This window comes from Meleagris gallopavo, chromosome 3 (genome assembly GCF_000146605.3).
Source record: "Meleagris gallopavo isolate NT-WF06-2002-E0010 breed Aviagen turkey brand Nicholas breeding stock chromosome 3, Turkey_5.1, whole genome shotgun sequence".
NCBI lineage: Eukaryota > Metazoa > Chordata > Aves > Galliformes > Phasianidae > Meleagris > Meleagris gallopavo.
The window spans coordinates 15398304-15419830 of NC_015013.2; the positions used below are offsets into that span (position 1 = coordinate 15398304).

Here is a 21527-nt window from a genome sequence, read left to right on the forward strand (position 1 = left end):
GAGGTGCGCAGCGGGCAGGCAGCGGTGTGCGAGCAATGTGGTCGGGGCTGTGCCGCCGATTCCCCCGTCCACCCGAGGGCTGCTCCGTGCGTGAGGTGGTGGCTTCGTAGTGAGAGTGAAAAGCAGAATGGAATGGGGGCGGGGAGGTAAGAAGGAGAGAGAGGCGCACCGCACTTCGCTTGTTCGCGTCGTGCGGTTTCTCATCCCGGGAGCCGCTCCTAAGTCCTTCTGCTGGCAGCGGAGATGCTCGCCTGCTCTTTTCCCACTCTTGCTGGGAACTTCCCGGACTTGATGAATCAAGGATGGCAGTGAATTATTAATGGAGACGCACCTCGCGGAGGTGATCGCACGTGGCGGTCTCTATGTGAATGGGAAGTACGGGGGGAGAGCTGCCCGGTGCCTCCTTCGCTGGGGGCCCCCATCCCGAGCTGCGCGCGTTCTTGCAGAAAGTGGAGATCTCGGCTCCTCCGAGGGACTGTGCAGCCCCTCTGCGCACACGCACCCCCAGCCCTCGGCAAGGCTTTAGGTGTTTTAATCTGAAGATAAAATGGCAAAAAGGAAATCGCCTACCAATTTAGTATTTACCTGAGAAGAGTCCGCTGCAGCTGAGCTGCACAGCGTCCCCTTAAGATTCGTGGCCAGTGTTGCAGGAAGCGCAGCTCTGCTGTTTTCCCCTCACCATTTCTCCACAGCCTTAGGTTTGACCTTTATGATGTGCTTTTTTCCCTCGCTACTTAATCGTAAGCCTTCATTTCCCCCTCTTCTTTTTCCCACCCCCTTACCCAGCTCTCACAATTGCTGCTTGCTGAATATCTTAAGGATGGCTCTGTGCTGGCTCTCAGCCACCTTTGTGTCCTCCCCTTCCTGGACCATCTCAAGGCTTTCAGTGTAATTTAAATACACCGAGCACCAGAAGTTCAGGTAACTGTCTTTCTGCTTGCACTGTAATTCCTGTGGTGCTGCAGCACCATCTCCACAGCACAGCTGTTATCCCTGACTCTGGGTCCGGGCTCCTTAAGGCAGCCTCCAAGCTATTCCCTACAGTAGCTCTGTTGACAGAGTCCTTCCTCAGCACAAAATCAGACTTGTAAGGGCTCTGCATGATGCCTACAAAAGCCAAAGCTGTGTGAAGAGGCTGGATTCTGCCTTCTGTATTCTTAGGGACTCAACTTATGCCACTTGGTAGCCCTGCACTTCTCCAGATGTTTCCGTCTTTCCATACAGCTGGTTAATTTCAGCACACAGATCATTCTGAACTGTGTGCTCTTCTTTGAACTTCCTCTAGTTCCCTCATTATGATTTTTTTTGGCATTGATGGCTCGGGAGCTCGGTGAGCATTTGCAGACTATTCCCAGGAGTCCCTCGTGGATACAGTCCTTCTCTCCCTCATGACAGACCACATTTGCAGGCTCCCTTTTTCCCTGCCATATTGCATTGTCAACATTTGATTCAGTGTCCACTCTGACTCTGAGGTCTCCTTGGGCATTATTCATTCCTGGATGTGTCTCATTATAGTTAGCCTTAATAAGGCTGCTTTAGGCTTTTATTTTCTTTTTGTTCTTTCTCTCAGAACAGGACTATTTATATCCTATTTGGACTTCTGTATTTTTTTCAAGAAGGAAAGATTAATACAGGGTCTGTTGTATTCTCCAAAGTGTGTACTGGTTTTGTTGTTATTGTTGGTTTTTTAAATACATCTTCTCATTAATGATATGAATTTGTGGGTGACCGTTTTATATCTATAGCTGTGTGAAGAAGACTTGTTTTCATTTTTGAGAGACATTGTCAAGGTGACGCCCTCCCTCTTCGACCCTCCTCTGTTGACAGCTGTAATGATATTAGAATTCCCAGACCAGATCAGGCCATTAGCCCATGAAATGTCCAGTAGCTGACACATTAGCTGAGAGCAATGCTCAACTTGGCTTATGAAAATTAATCAAAATCAGCAGTGGCTGAAATGTACTGTCCTGTCATGAAGTAGAGAATTTAAGAAGATTGAAAGGAGAACTGAATGTTTATGAGTGTAACAAAGAGCGGTTAGAGTTGTTACACTTAATACATATGAATAAAGCTCTGGAAACTAGATAAAACCTTTTTTTTTCCAGCTCCTGAACCAGTCTAATAATTGAAAATCAGAGTACATACTCAATGTAAAACATGCAATTTCAAACCTATCTTGTTTGTGGCTGTTTGTGAAGCAACTATTCCTGCCCTTGTATAGACACAACTTTGAGTTAGCCAGAATGAAGATCCAAAGTGGCAACTTCTGCCTCAACAGTCTCTATGGTATGACCAAACACTACAGGTTGTGGCCAAAATATCCACGAATCTCAGCCATCAGAACAAAAAATCAAAATGCAGCATGATCTAGGAGCATAATGTTTTTGTCTAGGCTATTCCACAGAAATCATGCTTTCAAAAAGAGAAGATTTCTTTGTAGGCTTTAAGGACTAAGAAGAAACTTCCTGAAGCTGATGAAAAGCCACCTACAGTTCATGAGCAACTGCAGTATCTATGAAACAATCTGAATGTATCACTTTGTCAATTCTCACATGAATCAGACACTTCAGAATTTTCACAGCCCTTTTTATTTTCAAAAAATGTGTAGGAATCTTTTTTGACTTTGCAAAGGAGAAACCTCAGTCTAACAGAACTTCTCACTATTTTCAGATGTTTGGTTGTTGGTTCTAGGAAAAAAAAAAATAATCCCCTCCAAAATAGAGGTACAATATCATTGCACTGCAAGAGAAGGGGAGAAAATTGTGTTAACTTGGTAAGCAATCAGCTGATGTTAAAAATTTTGAGATAGAATAAACTATTAACTTGGTATCACGTCATTACTGGTGCTATACATGGTCACCATGAAAATCTTTAAAAATCTACATTTTAACACTTTTGACCTTTTGTGTTAATGAGTTCCACAGGTAAACCATATGGTGCATAGCTGTGTCCTTTTCTGTTTGTTCATTTTACGTTCACAGCTTTTTAATTTCAGAGTCTTAAATTAAGGATCAAGAAGATAATGAGCTCCTGGATAGCCTAAACCATATATTTTTTTCATTTATTCTCAGTTTTTTTCCCACCCAAGATTGAATGCTGCATATTCTCTAAGTCTCTAAATCCAGTTTTGTAGATCCATGTGCAATAATCGAAGATTAGCCAGACAGTTGTAAGAAGCCAAGATAAGATGTTGTCACTTACTATTTCTCAATCTAAACATGCTTCTCACAGCACTGAACCTGACCCTGTCTATGTTTCTATTCCTAATCCACTGCAAATACAAAGAAAACATAAACTTCAGCCTCTTTCTGATCCTCTCCTGTTCATACCTGTGGTCTGCTGGACCACTGGCAAAGTGATGATGGTTTGCAGGATGTATCCCAGTGATGGCTCACAACTCTATGTTGCATATTTGTTTTCCTTCTCTCAATAGTTTCATTCTTAGTTGACATCCTTCTTGCAATCATGTTCACAAAACAGAAGAAAGAGACTATTCCAGCAACTCTAAATTCTTCATTCTAAGCTGAGTTTGTAATATTTTCTACCTCCTTCAAGAACTATTGAAGTAGATGATTACTTGATTTGTGGCTTGTGAGGAAGTAATCCTTCCTATGCCATTGATATTTTATGGTGAAAAGGTTTCAAATTGGAAGGCATAAAAGAACAAAGAAGCCACATTTTCATCAACTCTTGCTGTTTTCATGGAAGTATTATGAAATCTGCCTGATTCCTCATACTTGCTGTCTGAATGTTTCAGATGTTTCCCAAATAATACACTCAAAACTCCAAGTTCTTTTGGTTCCCAAAGTGTCATGGCCTCTTGAGCACCTTTTCTCATTTCAGTAGTGAAAGTCAGGAAATAACAGTAATTAGGAAATTATAACACTTTTGGTTTCTCCTTGAAAAGAGTTACTTCTTTGGTTTCTTCTCTTAATAACCTGGAATTTCTGTTAAGTTTTAATTTTAGATGAGATTTTTTTTTAAACCATGTTCTGGAAATTCAATTTTCTACCATGCTAGCTATTTCTTTGCTACTCTGTGCACCTCTGAACTGTTCAAACTAGCACCTTTTATTCTTGAAAAAATGGCAATTTCTTTGAAACTGAATAATCCTGGCCACCATGGACCTCCCTTAGTGTTTGCTCTGGCATCAGTCTATTACTTTTTTGTCTATGGATGGTAAAAACAAACTCTAGTTCAGTGAAACTCATACTGAAATAGATATTTTCAAAGCTGTCACGCACCTCTGAATTTCTTACCTCTCCTAATTCCTGTGGTAGTGAAATATCACAAGAACAGCTGTTGTTTTTTATGGAGTTGGTAATTACAGAATTGTGTTGTGAATAATCTAAAGAATGGAAGATATATTTTATATACATATAATTTAGGTATGTTCAGCTGCACCAGACCTTTGATCTTCAGGTCTCAGCCCTCACTCATTGCAAAAACTACAAGGGGACTCTGCTGTTAAGCATGACAGTAAGGAGTCATTCACCTCTGCATTACCAACCTGACTGATCATTCCTGACAGAAGCATAAAAACGTGAGCATAGACAAACAAGATGTGTAAATAGCAGCTAATGCCTTGGGAGTTTCATTGCCTCAACAGGTTATAACTTCTATAATCATCACTCCCACAAGCAGTTAGTATTTCTGCTTGCCATAGAAGAGATCTGAAAGGACAGAAGCATCTTCTATTCGAAACATGATGGCAATAAACACATCACAACCACTATGGTCATTGAAACCAAAATCTCTCATGATTAGGGTAAGTGAGCTAGTGGTGAATGAAAATCAAGAGTACATTTCTTCAGCCGAGCAGTTTTTACACAGTGGGATCAGTTCGTGACCAAGTTTCATTGTAGGTCATTTGGGCACAGTCTGGATGTTGATGTCTTCCCTGCAACTGATGAAAAATGTTATCAGTGGTCCTCTGATGTTGCTGCTGTAGGAGGTGTTAATCATAGGCACTAGTCAGAATTTGTTGTTACTTCTTTCCACGTGTGATGACACTGCAGTAAAATTAGAAGCCAGTGCTGTTTTGCCAGCTCTGTCAAAATTTTGGGTGCTTTGGGAGTATTTTACAAAATGCACATAAGTATTTTTAAATAAATGCTTCATTTTCTGGAAAAACAAAACAAAACAAAAAAAACAAAAAAACAAACCCAACCTTCCCTTTAATCTGTTGTGGAACTCACAGATCTTTTCTGCAGAGCAGCATTTGCTATCAATGTGCTCTATTTGGCCTATGAATACTATTATTTTTGCGAAGCTCACATTCTTGGCAGTTCCTTGTCTGTTTATATCCATCAATTCACTCCTCTTGTAGGGGTCAAACCTTCTGTGTAAGTTACCATGATTTAACCAGTTTCTCCTTGCTGCCAGAGCTGCAGTAATGCTGTGTGCACTCTCAGATGGCAGAGAACACCAAGTAACGTGATTTTGTCATTCCTGTTCACTCTGGACTAAGCTAAAAAGAATTATCTTCCATTTGCTCCTAAGTGTGCCTGTATGAGCAGAGACTATGCTTCAGCTGATGTAGGCTAGTTGCTGTGCAGTAATAACTTGCATGTGAGTCTGACACGAACATACTTTATATTTTAATAACCTCTAGAGAATTCACAATCCTTGCAATCTGTTCTTGCACAGCACCTAGCACAATGGGATAAAAAGCACTAAAAATGTGATTCAAATAATTAATACATCAAAATCCTGGTGCATTCACTCACACACTTTCTGGCCTGAAGGATTTGTCACCTAAAAAGAGCTGAAAGGCAAATGCTGAAAAGGAAAATGAAGAGGTGAAGTGAGTTAAACTTCATGCAGCAGGTCAGTTTAGATCTGGGGGAGAAATCCAAACTTCATTCCTGTTCCACTCCAGCTCACATTAGTGTCTTATCCTCTTATTCACAGTGCCCTGCTGCATCTGGTTCCAACCAAAAGTTTCAGTGCAGGCATATCTTTCTCACTTTTCAGATAAATAATGCTGAGAACTGCAGGTCACTCCTTCTCCCTAGTACATCAATTCCTCTTTCTCAGGAGTATGACTTATTCCAAATCTTAATTTCTCCTGATAATACTGTTGATTCATATATGCATGTACGAGGTTAATTCATCCACACAAACAATACCAGATCAGTTTGGAGTAGTTTTCTAAAAAGCGGTGCTTTTCATTCCCCCATCTTCTCTACTTTTTGATTCATATAGCCTTGTGTGATTGCAGTGACCTTAGAGGTTACACCAAGGCTGAATTCTGCGCTACGCACCTTAGGCTAAAGTTTTACATCCACATTATGTTTTTTCTTTACAAAATAGTTTATGTCATTTTTCTCTCTTCTATCTGGGGTCTAATTACTCCTACCTCTGCCCCAATTCATGTTTCTCCGGACTTCTGTCACCAAAACTACCCATGGGATGTACTGTATTATCAGTCACTGAGACTGAAGTCACTGGAAACCTAACTTTGGCTATGATCATTTTTTATTTAGATTATTTGAGTACTCTGAGTTCCACTAAGTACAGTGGAAAATCTGAGGAAATAATGAACAATTGCATGTATATACCTGCACATATGCATGCTCATATACACTTATATATATAGAAATGTGTATGTGTGGGTGAGAAGAGGTTGGGGAACCTCTTAAATGACTATATTACTGTAAAAAACATAACATCAAATAACACATTAAATGATACATTCACTTTTTTTGGAAAAACCGTATAGCAGCACAGTAATTAAAATGATGAAAAGACTCCAGGACATTTGTGAAAGATATTTCTCTAGAATAGCTAGCTATATATGGAATTTACAAAATAAACTAGAGTTCTGTAGTAGCATTTACTTGAGCTAATCAGCAGATATACTGCTCCCTTTCCTACTTGCCAAGTGATACTGCCATCCCAGAGAAAACAAACACCTTTTACACTGCAGTTTCCTGGGTCTTGTGCATGACACTTTATATAAGTGACGTAACTTGGTGTTCCCAATCTTTGGCTGAAGGCAAGGAGCTAACAGAACTCTTAACGATGAAATGTATGTGGGCTACCTTGTTATTCTCCACAAAACATTTTTCTTCTGCTTTCTTCTTTTTCAAAATTCTTCTTATCTCCTTCCTTACAAGAGCCTTCATCTGAAGTGTGGAAATTGCAGCTCCTTGTGCCTGGCTCCTACTAAGTGGACTAGACATTGGAGACCTCTTTGTGATCCCAGTTTTTGGAGTCCAGTGACCAGAATACTGTAATAAATTTCTTGTCTCTACCTCTTCTAAGTGTAAAAGTTGCTTCTGTAAGAGGGAGATGCTAATCTGAATCTCAATCTTAAGAAGACAGGAGTATTTTGAATTTAAGTGGATGTCTGCATTTCAGATGAAGGTGGGATTGCAACAGAAAGGCTAGGAATGCCTGTGCAGTATTTTTAAATAAATATGCTTTCCCTTGGAAGCAGCAGCCTTTCGAAAATTTCCAGCTTACTTGGCCCCTTGCTTGTTGCCTGCATCCCATCCTCCTTACCCTTTAGTGTTGCATGCACAGTTGCCCACTCATCCTGGGTCCTCTTTCCCCCAAGCCCTGTTCCTTTCAGGGAACTTGTAAGAACAGGAGCCAAACTCTTGGCAGGATATTTTATGATTCCTTTCATTCAGAGTTTCACAACTACACCTATGGGCAACATTTGGAGTACAGCCCCTAAGGACATTGGCAACTCACTGCAAGTTGCCATGAAGTCAAACAAAAATATTGAGACTGCATAATACAGCTGGCTTCCTAGCCTGGTATTAGTATAATTTTGGGTCTTTTCTCCTTAGAAGAAGAGAAACATTTGCTCTGCAGTAAAGGATTTGCAGTTGGAAGGGGAAGCGGCAACCTTTTATTCTGCCTTTAATGAGAATAGCCCCCACTAGAAAAGAGCATATTGTCAGGACCTTTTTTATTTGCTTTCTCAATTAGTAGCAAACTGTGATAGTAATTCATAGGGGAGTTAACGCTCTGCTTTCTGCATTTCACTGTCTTTTCAGCCTATAGCTATTTTAGGAATTCCAATACTGCATGATATACCTAGTTACTGTTAATAGCTACTGTACTGGAAGGAGAGAGCTAAACATCCTCAAGCCGATCTTCTTCCTAATCTCTTATTCAGTGGACTTTCTAGCAGTGTGGGAAACATTTTAGCAGGAATTAGAGCGATGCGAGTGGGTTTTTGTAAGAACAGGACACATATAGTTGGGTGAAAATAAGTAGACTAACAAGCACCCATGGTAAAGCTGAGTAAGGCAGCAGCTGCTCTTGGATTCCTGGCAAGGATGAGTTGTTCACACTCAGGGGATGATAAGTTTATCTGTGACTAAAATGTTGGTTTATTGACTGGGGTTGTAGCTCTGCAAGTTAATTAGAAACAGGCTGAACTTTGGGCACTTGAGTAGTCCCCCAAGGCTGGGATGACTGTTTGCATCTTTGAATTGGATGTTGAGATGCTTTGCAGTAAGCCCCTTGTGAACTGCGGAGGGTTAAAAAATCCTGTTTACATGTTCTCCTTGAATCGGGTGAAGAAATATTTCCTGAACCCACAGGCTTTTTTTCACACTTGAAATACTGTATAGCCCATTTGAATATTTTTGTAGTGCTTAACATTAGCATCTCTCACACAGTTTACATTACTTTGACTTATGGAGGTCCCACTGTGGAGGATTTGGAAAACTGAAGTTCTGTATTAGTAAGCCCGTGACAGAAAAAGAGGCAATTATCTTTTACTTTAAAAGCTCCAAAGTGTAATTCTTGCAATTAATTCCTACAAGGTTCAGAGAGTCTAGGCTGGATTTGGTTTGTAGTAGGTATTTATATTCTCTTGGAGCAGCTATACATTTATATATAAGAATACTGATTTCAATAACAGTCTTCTACTTAAACTTGCAGGTCGCTAAACTAGATAGAGCCTATGGGGCACCTGATGTACATTAGTGAACTGTTGCTAAAGGTCTAGCTGAGTATCTGATACTACGGTTTAAAATATGTTTCTTGGCATGTCTTTGACTCATAAGAATAATAAAAAAAAAAGGAAGAAAAAGCTTATAAAGCTCTTTCTTTCTAGAATTAATTCCCTTTTTCTGTTTTCTCCCAAATGACTAGTATGTATTAGCTGAACTACACGATAGGGAAAATATTCAACAACTATTCGGAGATATAAAAACGACCTAGTATAGCACACGCTCGATAGAAACTTCATCCATAGGAACTTCTGGGATGGGGCATTAAGAGAGAGCTATAATTTATAATTGGCTACTGTTCATACGACAAAAAAAAATATACTGAGTTTAAAAGGAACTTCAAAATGTAAACCTGACAGAGCCTCTGCATTGTGTTTGCTTTGGTTAGTACATTAACATCTCTAGCAAAGCTTATGCTATTTTGAGTGATGGAGGTCCTACTGTGTAGGACTGAGGAAAAAAAAAGTAAAGTTCTGTATTAGAGAGCATGTGACTGGAGAAAAAGGCAATTATCTCTTTCTTTAAGAGCTACAAAGTACAGTGGTGTTGGCTTCTGACAAGAGTAAACTAGATGTGCACAGCTTAAAGGCAAACTGAGGATGTGCAGATGAAAAGTTCAGCCCTCTCTTCCTTCCCCCCTCCTTTCCTTACTCACCCTTATGATCTCTTTGCTACAGTTTGAGAGAAAATCTGGGACACTTGTTTCTTTTATTTCTTCCAGATTGTTATTTTATCTTCATTTTTGGTAGAGCAGTAATGATATCCAGTGGCTGCTTAGATGAATCACTGATATATATTCCTTAGGGATATTCCAGAAAAATGCATCCCGGACAGGACTTATTTCCAAAATCACAGCATGAATCTGAAACTATACAGTCTGCCAACTGTAATCAGCTCCTGTCACTGGTCAGGTTTCCATTATTTCTTTCTTGATACTCTTCTTCAACCTTTCTATTTTCTCCACCTTTAGCAGCAATTAAAGACTGCAATGACTTTCTTATGTGTGTTAGGAGGAGAGAACACATGCAGGAGCCTTCTCTTACCTTTGCATTTTATCTCCAGAATGTTACTGCTTTTTTCTGCCTTTGCACTCACTAGTTTATGCTTCTTTGGTTCAGGATTTAGGAAATACTTCTTTTCTTGGGAGCTTCACAAGAGAAAAACTGATGATGCATTTCTCTTCTTTGAAACCTGTGAGAAATAGAGGAATAATCAATAGAAAAAGAGGTTCAGGAATATTACAGTGAGGAGACAGGTGAGCTCTCTTCAGAAATTCAAAACCTTGAAATGAAAAAATGACATGTACAAAGACTTTACATCAATTAAGGAGGTGAATGCTGCTGCCGTGTTCAGTAGTTGCTTCTCAAAGTGCAAAGGAATCTCTATCTGTGTCATGAACTGAGCTAAGAGCTAAAAGGGGCTGCCCTGATGTTTCTGAGACACCCAGCCGAATTTGGCCCCTGCTGGTAGCCACCAGCACTGTCTTGCAACTGGGAATGAACCCTAGCAGATGCCGTGCCAGGCACGTCACAAAATCTTCCTGCAGAATCTCTGAGCTGCGGCATTCCCTTTTATGGGAAAGTTGCTCTCTTGGCACAGCTTTTAGGGTGGCAGAGAACACCAGCTCTCCCTCCCCAAGAAGCTTTTTCCTGTTGACATCTACCAGTTGTAACAGCTGCCTATTAGAAGCAGCCAGTTGCCACTTTCACTCTGTGGGCAAATTGCTAAAGAAAAGCAGTATTAGAGCCGGCCAAAAATCCTTTCCCCAACTTGCGTGACAATTTACCCATTACTGTAGAGATACCAAGAGCTCCTACAGATGAGCATATGTGATACAGAGCGCGTGCTGCCAGCTTTCCCCGTGCATCCTGCAGGCAGAGCAGGGCACTGTACTGACCCCACCACCGTGTCTCCAGCTCTCTGGCAACTCCTCCCTGTCGGAGTTGATAAATATGGTGCATATTTGCAGCATCGCTCCCAGAGGTATAAGCATCTTCAGAACAGTGCTCTGTCACACTGGCATTTCTTACTGCACAGTCTCCGTCTTAAAATAGGCTGAGCAGGATAAGAGATGTTTATTTACATTAAAACAAAAACTCTAGATGGAGCAAATTAATCTTGTAGTATTTAATTTGTGATTCATGCTCGTCTATGACTCTTCCCACTTTTTTGCAATTAAAACAGCCTGTGACTGCACATAAACATTTACCCTAGTTAGATTTGGGTGCCAAACTTCTCTTGCTTTTAGTGCTATTTGGGCGTTAAACTGTTCTTTCATCCTTTTTAAAAGGAACCCCAGGATTCCAGATTTTTTTCTTTGTGCCTGATTTTTGTGTTATGGGAATCCAGTAAATATTGTACAATTCTCCCACTAGTACTGCAATTACAACTCTGTGTGATCTTGGCACTCCAAAGCAAGAAAGCCACACTCACAAACATAGAATTTTTAGCAGATCCTAGCTAACTAGCATATTTGCAGGGTACCTTGTCATGATCAAAAGCTGGTGTTATCATCTCTGTAGGAAAGCCCCAGTGAGGTCACATCGCATTTCCCCTGCTGAGAATTTTCTCTCTCATATCTTCTGCTTGGGGCTACAAAGACTGGAAGCTGGGTGTTCAGTGTCCCAAAGAATTAGCCATAACAACAGGCTAAAAAGTAGTTATTTCTGCTTATTCTAATAAATTTTTACCAGTTTTGTTCGTCATCCTTTCAGCAAAGGAATTGTTTCTCCTATTTTTCTTATTAGATCTCAAATTAGTATCTTCCAGCAGTGACACAGAAACTAGCTGGAATAATAAAGGCACTCATTTTCTGATGTACATAGATTGTTTCAAAAGTAATGCCTTCTATTTATTCCCATGGAAACTACATCAGATAAAAAGAGCACAATAACACTGTTAGATAGAGCAAGTTCTCAGCTACAAAAGAGTATTTTTTCAACACAGCCACCACCACTAGCTATACACTTTTGCCAGCAAAGAAGATCCGCATGCTACGCTCATGAAAATCTGCACTAGTGGAGATGAACGACTGTTTCACAGCTGCTATTACAGTGTCAGTGCTAGGAAAATGTTGCCCATGCAGTCCATCTTTCATCAGCACAAACAGCTGGAAGTCAGAAGGTGCCAAATCTGGACCACAGCGTGGATGTGGTAGGACACTACAGCCAAGACTGACAATATGCTCTATGGTCTTCAAACTAGTGTGGGATCTGGAGTTACATGAAGGACATGAGAAAGGTTGCATGAGAAAGGTTGTCTTCTCTGACTTCACTCTGGAAGTTGAATCTTTCAGCTTAGTCAGCATCATGATGTTAGCAGTCAGAGCTGCTGGTTTGTCCAGGTTCCAGGAAATCCAGAAGGATCACAACTTTCCTATCCCAAAAGACAGTGCACATCACTTTATGCACAGAGAGCTGTGTCTTGACCTTTTCCTTCCATGGGGAAATTCACATGTTGCCACTCTGTGAACTGCCATTTTGACTCTGGCTCGTAGTGATGACACCACTTCTCATCTCTGGTAATAATGTGATCCAGGAAATTGTAATCTTCAGCCTCATATGGTTCAATACTTCCTGACAAACTTGCATATGATGTTCTCTCTGTTCCTGTGTGAGCATTCATGAGATCCACCTGGTGCAAACTCAGTGATATTTCAATGTTGCCACAATTGTTTACAATGCACTGGAGTTGATATTTAGCTCCATACAGAGTCCCCTGGTTGTAATCTGCCAATTCATGTGTGAGCTGATCAAGATACTCTTCATTTCATAGTGTAACAACTCTGCATTTTATCACAGATTTTATCACACCACAGTTCATATAATACACCTATGAATAACATTTAATATTTTTTTCTTAATGGGGCATGTAATACTATGATGATTTTCTTTCTTTTGGATCTGATGGTAGCAAAGCGGTATCTCATGTTATCCCTTCCTCAGTCTTTCTAAGCCTTTATACTGTTGATGAGCAGTGGGCAGAAGAGGTCACTCTTCTTTTCCTCTCTCATTGTCAATTGCAGTAACTGATGCAGTTGCAGCAGAAATAATACTATTTTTGTTTGTTCTCTCTTCTGAGACCACACAGAAGAGAGTTAACAAAAAGTTAACTTCTGAAAGTTAACAAAAAGCTCAAAGTGTCTGGTATACGCAGAAGGGCCTCCATCATCCTATTTCCTCCTAATACTGAAAGTCACTGCTTTGAATCATAAGTTCAGCATAGTGGCAGTCATCTTGAGCAGTGACTCTGTTTATTTTGTTTATGTAAAGGCTTTGAAGTCAGATCCTTATTGTCTTTTAATCAGAATAAACTCATCAACTTTCTACACTTCACCTTCAAACACTGAGTTATCCACAGTGTTGGATCAAAGACGTGGTATGGAGAGGGCAAAAGCTGAAAGAAAATGTGGTGCTTTCTAATGGGGTGTTTGGTTGACTAGAAAGCTGAGAAATAGACAAAGACTTTTTTTCCTCCTGAGTAATTTGTCCCCTGGTACTGTGCAGGTTGTAGAAACACTGCTAGACACCCATACTCCTGACACATTGTTGTGATCAATTAGAAAGTGTTCTTGGGCTGCAAGACATACTTGTCTTATTGTCTTGTTAATCACAGTTAAAAAAAATAATATTAATGATCACATTGTAGCAGATAAAAAATCATTTTCTCTCTATCCTTCTATATTACCTTACAATGATCTTTTTTTCGGAAATATGTGCTGTCTCTCAAACAGACTCACTGGTAAGAAGCAAATCCATCTCACTATTTTGTATCTGCAAGTTCCTACTGATAGGGATTGTAGGATAGTATACTGATTGCATAGATACTCTCAAATCTGAAAAAAAAACACAGACAAACCCAGCCCTCCATTCCCCCCCTATTTCTGTCTTTATTCACACTTTCTGTTATGGTTTGAATGACTGTAACTTATACCAACTGTCACCAATTCTGTTTTCAAAGAAAGCCAGGGCTCAACCTTCTTAATATACTAAGAAGAAACTGCCTTAGTATTTGTTTTTTTTTCATCTCCACCTAAAGACAAGTTAAACTGTACCAACTTATTTTTCTAATATGGCATGCATGAGTGGAATTGTTTATTCTCCTAGAAGGCCTACGCTTTTACTAGGTATTGCTCTGAAAATAATGCCTCCTATTTATTTCTGTGGAAACTGCAATAGTTACAAAGAGCACAGTAACACTATCTGATTGAGAAAATTCTCAACTATAAAACACTATTTTTCAACATAGTCACCACCACTAGCTATGCATTTTTGCTAGCAATGAACGAGAGTCTGCATGCTGTACTCAAAAAAATCTGCATGGCTATCCAAAATATGACTTGTCTTTCATTTTGCTGCCACCGCTGCTGAAACTCACCATTTGCTCCCTCACTGTGTTCACATCCACTGTTTAGTTTCCATAAACGTGCGGAAAGCATCAATGAATGAATGACTGTCAATGGGTGCCATTTTTTTTGTTTTGTTTTGTTTTTGCACAGAGTTCAATTACACCCCTTTTACTTCATACACACTTACATGTCAGATGCCATTCTGTCAGACTGCCCCCCTGCTGCCATCTGTCACATGGCAATGACATGTAACAGAATATTTGTGGGAAGGTTCAATCTCTTCTTCCATTCCACCAACATCTGCCTCTGTTGTGGGCCAACATAATAAAATAAGAAGCATTATTTTCAGAGCAGCTTTTGTATATAACAAGACATAAACAATCTGTAGTCTTGCAAATTAGCCTTTTTTTAAAACACTGAGACCAAAAGACCTTCACCTAAGGAACACTTCTGTCGTGCTCAGAACAACTCTGTCTTCACTTCTGCTCCACAACTGCGAGTGTGATGCATACCAAGGGCAATTCAGTGCTGTGACAAACTTTTAATGACTGTCAAGGCTTTTCCACATCCATGGAGTAGGGACCAGTTCACTCCATCAATAGCAGTAGTGGTGTAGGAAAGGAGGATGAAGTTGCAATTAAAATAGCAGACCTTGTTCTTGAGAAGACACAAATCCACATACTTCTTCAGGGCACTGCACCCGCTGCAGCAGGGAGGTCTGCTCCACAGTGGAGAGAGGAACAAGAAACACTTCTTCCATGGCAGGAGCAGCACCTGCTTAAAGCATGCTATTTTGCAGTTATCCTTCTCTTTCGGCTGTCACCTATTCATGGGAAGAGTAGAAATGCTGCCCCCACTCCCCTCTTCTGGGGACTCTGAGGAGTCAGGCCCTAACCTGCCAGTTGGATTGCAGCATGGAGTAAGTTGAACAAAGCAATATCTATTTATACAGCTCTGTCATTTCCAACTATAAATTTAAGTGGAGAGGTTAAGGATAGGAGACTGCTAAAAGAGGTGATTTGAACGTTATCAACTGAAATAAAAGGAAGTGTGTGCTAAGCAGGAATTTCAATTGCGAAAAAGAAAATTAATCTATCTGTTGAATTATTCACACAAGTAATATCACCGTGATATCCCAGCACTTTACAGGTACCATGAATTTTCTCAGTTCACTGTAGCTTCATCACAAAATATTCATGCTCTTTTTTATGGTGGGAGAAGCATCAAGCTCACTAGAGGTGCACAACCGTTGTGCCCCTGAACTATCTGAATTTTTTTATTTGTGGGAGCTGGCTGTTGCCCCAGTATTATTAGATGACAGCCTCATCTGGGTAAACAACAGAGGAATTAAAAAAAAAGAAATTAATCTGCCAGCATTTATAATGTTTCTCGCTCCTCTTCTTAACCATCACCACAACAGTTCCTCAGAATCTTTATGCCCACAAGGATCATCATCATCTGTCTGACAAAAGCTAGTTTGTGGAGTGTTTGCTTTGTGTTAGGTAACAGTTCTGCAGGAAGGCACTTACAAGGCTAGAGGAAGCTCTTTGCAGGGAGAGCTGGAGCTTGCTTCTTTCCTGTGAACAACTGAGACTATGTGGGGAGAGGAGACTGCAGTATGGGCTGGGTGCAAAGAGCTGGGACATCCCTGAAGAGAACCAGGTGTGGACGAAAAAAAAGGGCATGTTCTCTGAAGGAGGGAGGGCGTAGTCTGCATCTTTGAGCTGCAGGACTAGAAGCAAGCCTAGAGTGACAGTCCTACTTCTAAGGCTGCAGCAAATGGGATGGAAATTTGATTACAGCCTCCTTTTATTTCTCTTCTGCCTTGGTGATTGCACTTGACAAGTTCAAATTTATACCAAGTTTTCTGTATCTTAGAAAGTAGTTTGGCTTAGCTTATTCAAAACAAAGCTTTAAGTTCAGATTTTGATTTTTGGGAGAATCAGTGGAGCACCCTCACATCTCTCACTGATTTAAGTTCCCCCTGTTTTTACAAACCGAGTTGTTTAAAAGAATTTTTTTACATAAACTAAAGTAGCGTGGATAAAAATAGCAGAAAAGGAAGAATTTCTAAGGAAACTGCATAGGTGTGTTACAAGTTTGTGAATACCGTTCTAAAGAAAACATCTACTTCCAGATAAATGCTTCTGTGCAAACTGTGATAGTTCTGTACACATCTGTCAGTTTGCAGTGATTCACAAACTGCAGGACTTCCAGCCAGGAAGCAATTTCATTTCTGTTTGTGTGCTTTTTTTCCCCACATTATTTGTTCAAGTACTTTGAATCAAGCAAATCCTAGGTGCCAAAATATTATGCATCAGAAATGAGGGAAGGTGAAAAGTGTTTGCACAGCACTTGGATTTTCACTGCTCCCAGGGGTTTCAAATGAAAAAAATAACAGAAAGGAGCTGAAGGGAGATGGAAGAGGCACCAGTGGCAGAGGTGGAAAGGTGCAGCAGAGCCACTGGAGGTTAAAACTCCTGGTGGTTCTGTAGCACCCTGCAGCTATGCAGATTGTGAGTGCATGCAGGTGTGTTTAATACAGACTATTGCCACCTGAGCAAACTGAGTATCTGGAACACAAAGCAGGTGGAAAGCATACTGTGCTAAAGTGTATCCTGCTGTGTTTATCCAGCTCGTTGTGTAGACTGGCTCATATATGAATACATGTGCTGAAGTCCATAAGGAGTACAGGGACAAGAGCAAATGAAGGTATGTGGATTTATAGTCAGACTTTATTTAGGATTTCTTGAAGTCTGCTAGCACAGTTGTATTGAGCCCATCTGATATATTATCACAAAATAACTAGTTTGAATTGGAGTCACTTCTCTGTGAATGAGTATCATATGCTGTCCTGGATGTTAATTTGACAAGTCTATTACCTCTGCTATTCCTATTAGTTGGGTAGAAAATAGGTTAAGTATCTTTACACTATGCTGAAACCATGTCTGAAGCTGCAATACTTGCCTAATGTTGGGGGAAGAGTCTTAACAGGATCAGTTTCTTAGAAAGCAGCAGTCAGCATAGGGTGCCAAGAAAAGCCATTTGTTATCTGCAAAATCTAAAAGCTTCATAAAATACCTTCTCAGATTTTATTATTATTATTATTATTATTATTTTTGAATAGTTCAGAAGACCACCCTGCTAAGTAGTTACAAAAGCACCATGATGCTGCCTTGGACCTGGGAATCTGAACTGCTGTTCTTCAGTTTGTGATTATAGACGGGAGTTTGAGATTCTTGTAGTATTTTCCCTTTTGTCAGATATTTCTAGATGATGCTAATAAGTTCATGTTTATGGTGAGGGCAAAGTCTTAGAGAGGAATACCCACACAAACAGCAAAATCACTTTGCAAAACAGATTTGAAACAAAACCAGAGTACAATATAGAAAAGGCTGCCTGGGTTTGTGTTGCACAGTATTAGAGTTGCCTAAACATGTGATCTGTCTGGGCAACAGTTTCACTTTAATAGAATTTTATGTAATTTTGTGGAGATAAAGCTCTTTTATCTGTAGTTTGCATGATAAATGAGGCACGTGTTTTAAATTTCCAGAAATTGTAGTTCCTAGCTGTACAAATGCACCTGACAGTCAGAATAGCTATTGGAAATCCCAACACAAGTTTGTTCCTTTTCCAATTCAGTCTGCAGGTGAGAACCCAAGCTGTTCAACGATTTGGACACGAGCTTTGTAAGCCCAAGAACTGAGCCTATGCCAGATCCAAGTAAGCAGTCTGCTGCTGCTGTTATGTAATATGGCCAGCTTTAACTCTGCATTGCGCTCTCCAAGCCCCACAGCTGCTCATTTTAGTGGTATTAATGCTGACTCTGCACCAGTGGGGCTGAAGCAGTTGTGCCTTACGCTTCCTCATAACGTGGCAAGTGAGCATGCAGCCAAGAGGAGGAGGTGTAAAGCAGTTTAATCCACTCTTATCAGTAGTGGCCACCAAAGTGCATGCTATTAAGAAGTGATGGGAACATCGCAGCCTGATCTAAGGAAAGTTTCCAGCAAAAAAGAGATCTTGAGAGTGCTGTACCTTGTACTTGTACCAATGAGTGGCCCGGGGTGGTCTGTGCAAAGCTGACATGTAATGAATCTGGCCTGATTTACGTGAATAATTTGAGGAATAACTTCTTGCAACTGAGGAGTAAGGCTCTGGCAAGAATGGTTATGTCATAATTTATCAATGAAATAGGCTTCCAACATGCAGAGTCAGCAGGATCTTTTCTTTAGTGTGAGTAACAGATATTGTTACCTCTTGCTGGGTCAGAGGTGAGATACTACTCTTTTGGCCTCATTAAGCTTATCTGAGAACCAGTGGGTTATTTAGCTTTAGTTTAAATAAAGCTCTACTGGAAATACTTTGCTGCTTTGGGACTTAAAATTTTTGTCACAGTTAGGCTCATTTCTATGAAGTTCAGTTGGCTTCCCAGGTGCTCTTTCTAGGTGTTTTTTTTTAATACAAAAAGAACATGAAGGAATTAAGCAAATTTGACCATACCTACTTTTTTGTTTGTTTTATGCCACACACTAAGACTATGTCTATCTGTCTCTCTTTGATCTATACAGATTTTAGGACAAAATATGGCATAGTCTACTCATTTTATGCCATATTTTTAAAACTATTATCCCATCCGTACCTGAATTTTTAGTTTGTAGTTTTTTTGATATGATCTTGGTTTAAATGTAAATGTTTCAAATAGAATGTCTTTTTTTTTTTTTTATACTGTTTCTGGAGAGTATACTATAATTCTGTCATACGAGCATTTTTCATATTTTAGGGTACTGTAGTTGCCATGGGTGCAAAGCTGGTTAGTTCAATAACGTCCCACTCATCAGTGCTCAAAGACACCAAGGCCACAGCCATAAGAAGGTGCTCAGCTTCCCTGCTAGCCTGGGAAAATCACCTTCCAAACACATGATCTTCAAACTGGTGTTCCGAAGTCTAATCTTGAAACTCGCTTTGTTGCTGCATCACGTGCAGTTTTAGCTAACTACTGGGACATTTGAAGGTAATTTGTTCTCAGAGACTTAAATAAGTTCTCCCAGTAGAGATGAATAGCTTTCTGCTAATAGAATTTGTAAGACTGCTTGTGTCTATCTGGTTCTTGCCAGGACTGACTGTGGCTTTATTTGGCTCATATGGTCCTATAAATGTTTGAACTGTTAATTTCTCCTTGACCAGTGAACCATTTGTTGCCATAACTGCCACGATCCCAAGGACAACTATTGGTGCTGCAGTTTCAAAGATGTGGAGTGTTTTGGGGTATTTCTTCTTACTTCAATCCAGGAAAAGAACCAAAATGAGAATAATATGTAGTTATGAGTAATTTATGAGTCTGGGTGATGGTGGGAAGGAGCATCTCCTTGTTTTCTATAATTCTGATAATTAGGAGATGTGGGACTGTGCCAGTAAGCACTGTATAAAACCTAACCACTGTCAGCCTTTAGGGACATGTTCAACAAATGAAAATAACACTGAATGAAAGGAAAACAAGCCCACTTCATAGATGGCAGTGAGCTGCATATTGTGAGTTTTGACTGATTGATCATGCAGGCCGTAGGATTTTCCTAACTGACTTAAATAGTACTTGAGTTTCCAATACATATACAAAAATAAATATCTTTTATGACATCCCATTCTTACTGAAACATTTTCATTGATGGACATTTTATCCTGTAACACTTCTAATACTCCTATGGTTAATTATCCTCACTATAAAAAAAATGTCTGCCTTACAGCTGGCTTGAATTTTGCCTAGTTTCAACTTTCAGACTTCAGCTTTTCTTATTCTTTGTTTGCTAAGTTTAGATAATGAAGAGACATTTACAAAGAGTCCTCAGGTAGTGCTGCCCTACCTTTGATCAAATCACACCTCAATCTTCTTGTCATTAGGCTAGGAAATGTCACCATAGGGCATGTGTTTCAGTGCATTTAATCATCCAAGCAGCTCTTCTCATAATCTTTGTAAATTTATTATCATCCCCCCCTGTAGTGTGGACATCAGAACAGGACAGTATTTTGTCTGTAGGATCACACCATGCAAAATACCCATATCCTATACCTTAATCTCAGCTGGAATTCTTCTGCTCATTTACCCAAGGGCTGCATGAATAATTGAGTTCATTTAAGAGGAGCTTTTGTCAGAGTTGGATCTAGGAAACTCTTAATGTCTACCACACAGCTTGCACAGAATAGCTTGGCATTTCATGAGGTATTTTGCTGTGGATGGTTTTATGAAGAGTTTATATTTGCTTTTCATCACTCTTGAAACACTTCTGTACAGAAATATGGGCTTCTTTGCTGGCTGACCATGTGTTCTAGCTCTACTGAGTGAGTCTTGTGCAGTTGTACTTCAAGTACCCTAGTTATCTTAAGTCATTCGATTTGCAGGAGTTCATAGGTGCTCTCCCTGCTTCTTTCTTAGTGCCGTAAATCTCAAGGTCTGTTTCAAGGTCTATCTCTAGCTGGAGATGTCTTTCCCTTTATACTCTTCTGGAATATCTGCAATCCTAACACTCTTTATTTGTTTTATAGCTTTATCCTACAAAGTTGTCATTTCTTAAAATTTTTACCCTTCTTTGCTTTTGTATATTGCCTTTCACCTGAAGGTGAGAGATTAATTCCTCTAGCTCAGTATTTTACATTTTAGATCCATGTATGCGTGTTTTGGAATAAGAGATGCTCACAGGGAATGATGGCTGTTATGATTTAAGCTTTATCACCAGCCAGTATTATCCACTCTCAAATTTATTTGAGCTCCAAGACAAAATAACACTACTTCTAAAGCAGCAGAGTTTTCTAGGGTTTTCTCCACCTGGAGTATTTCAGATCCTTTTATTTCTGTGAGAATGAGCATAACAAAAGGTTTATTCTGTTCTTTTGGTGGTAGTCATGAGGGCTACAAGGCATGTGGACGTGGGTATTTCTGCACCTAGAGGGCTCTCCAGCATCATCTGGGTAGGGACTGTCAATTTCTTTATGAAGAAGAAAAATTATATACATCTGGCTGATGGAGGTTTGATGAGGCAATTTCATTGCATTGGTAACTTAACTTTCTTCTTCTGCTTTCCATTACAAGTTTTACAAAGTTTCTTTGAACTATTCTGGTGCCCTTGGGGAGTATAAAATTGGTCTGGAAATCTCTATGCTTTTTTATTTATTTATTTATTTATTTTATCTATTTATTTATTTTATTTATT

The 21527-nt window shown here is 39.8% G+C and overlaps 1 protein-coding gene across 1 annotated transcript in view; it reads right to left on the bottom strand.

Annotated features, from left to right (window-relative positions):
- The window catches only part of CDH6 (cadherin 6), a 112991-nt gene extending 102543 nt beyond the window's left edge, over positions 1–10448 (bottom strand). Inside the window, exons 1-2 of the mRNA XM_031552694.1 lie at positions 10296–10448; positions 10022–10169 (exon numbers count right to left, since the gene is read on the bottom strand). The gene's annotated coding sequence lies outside the window, so the exon portion shown is untranslated. The remainder of the gene's footprint in view (positions 1–10021; positions 10170–10295) is intronic.
- Positions 10449–21527: the final 11079 nt, after the last annotated feature.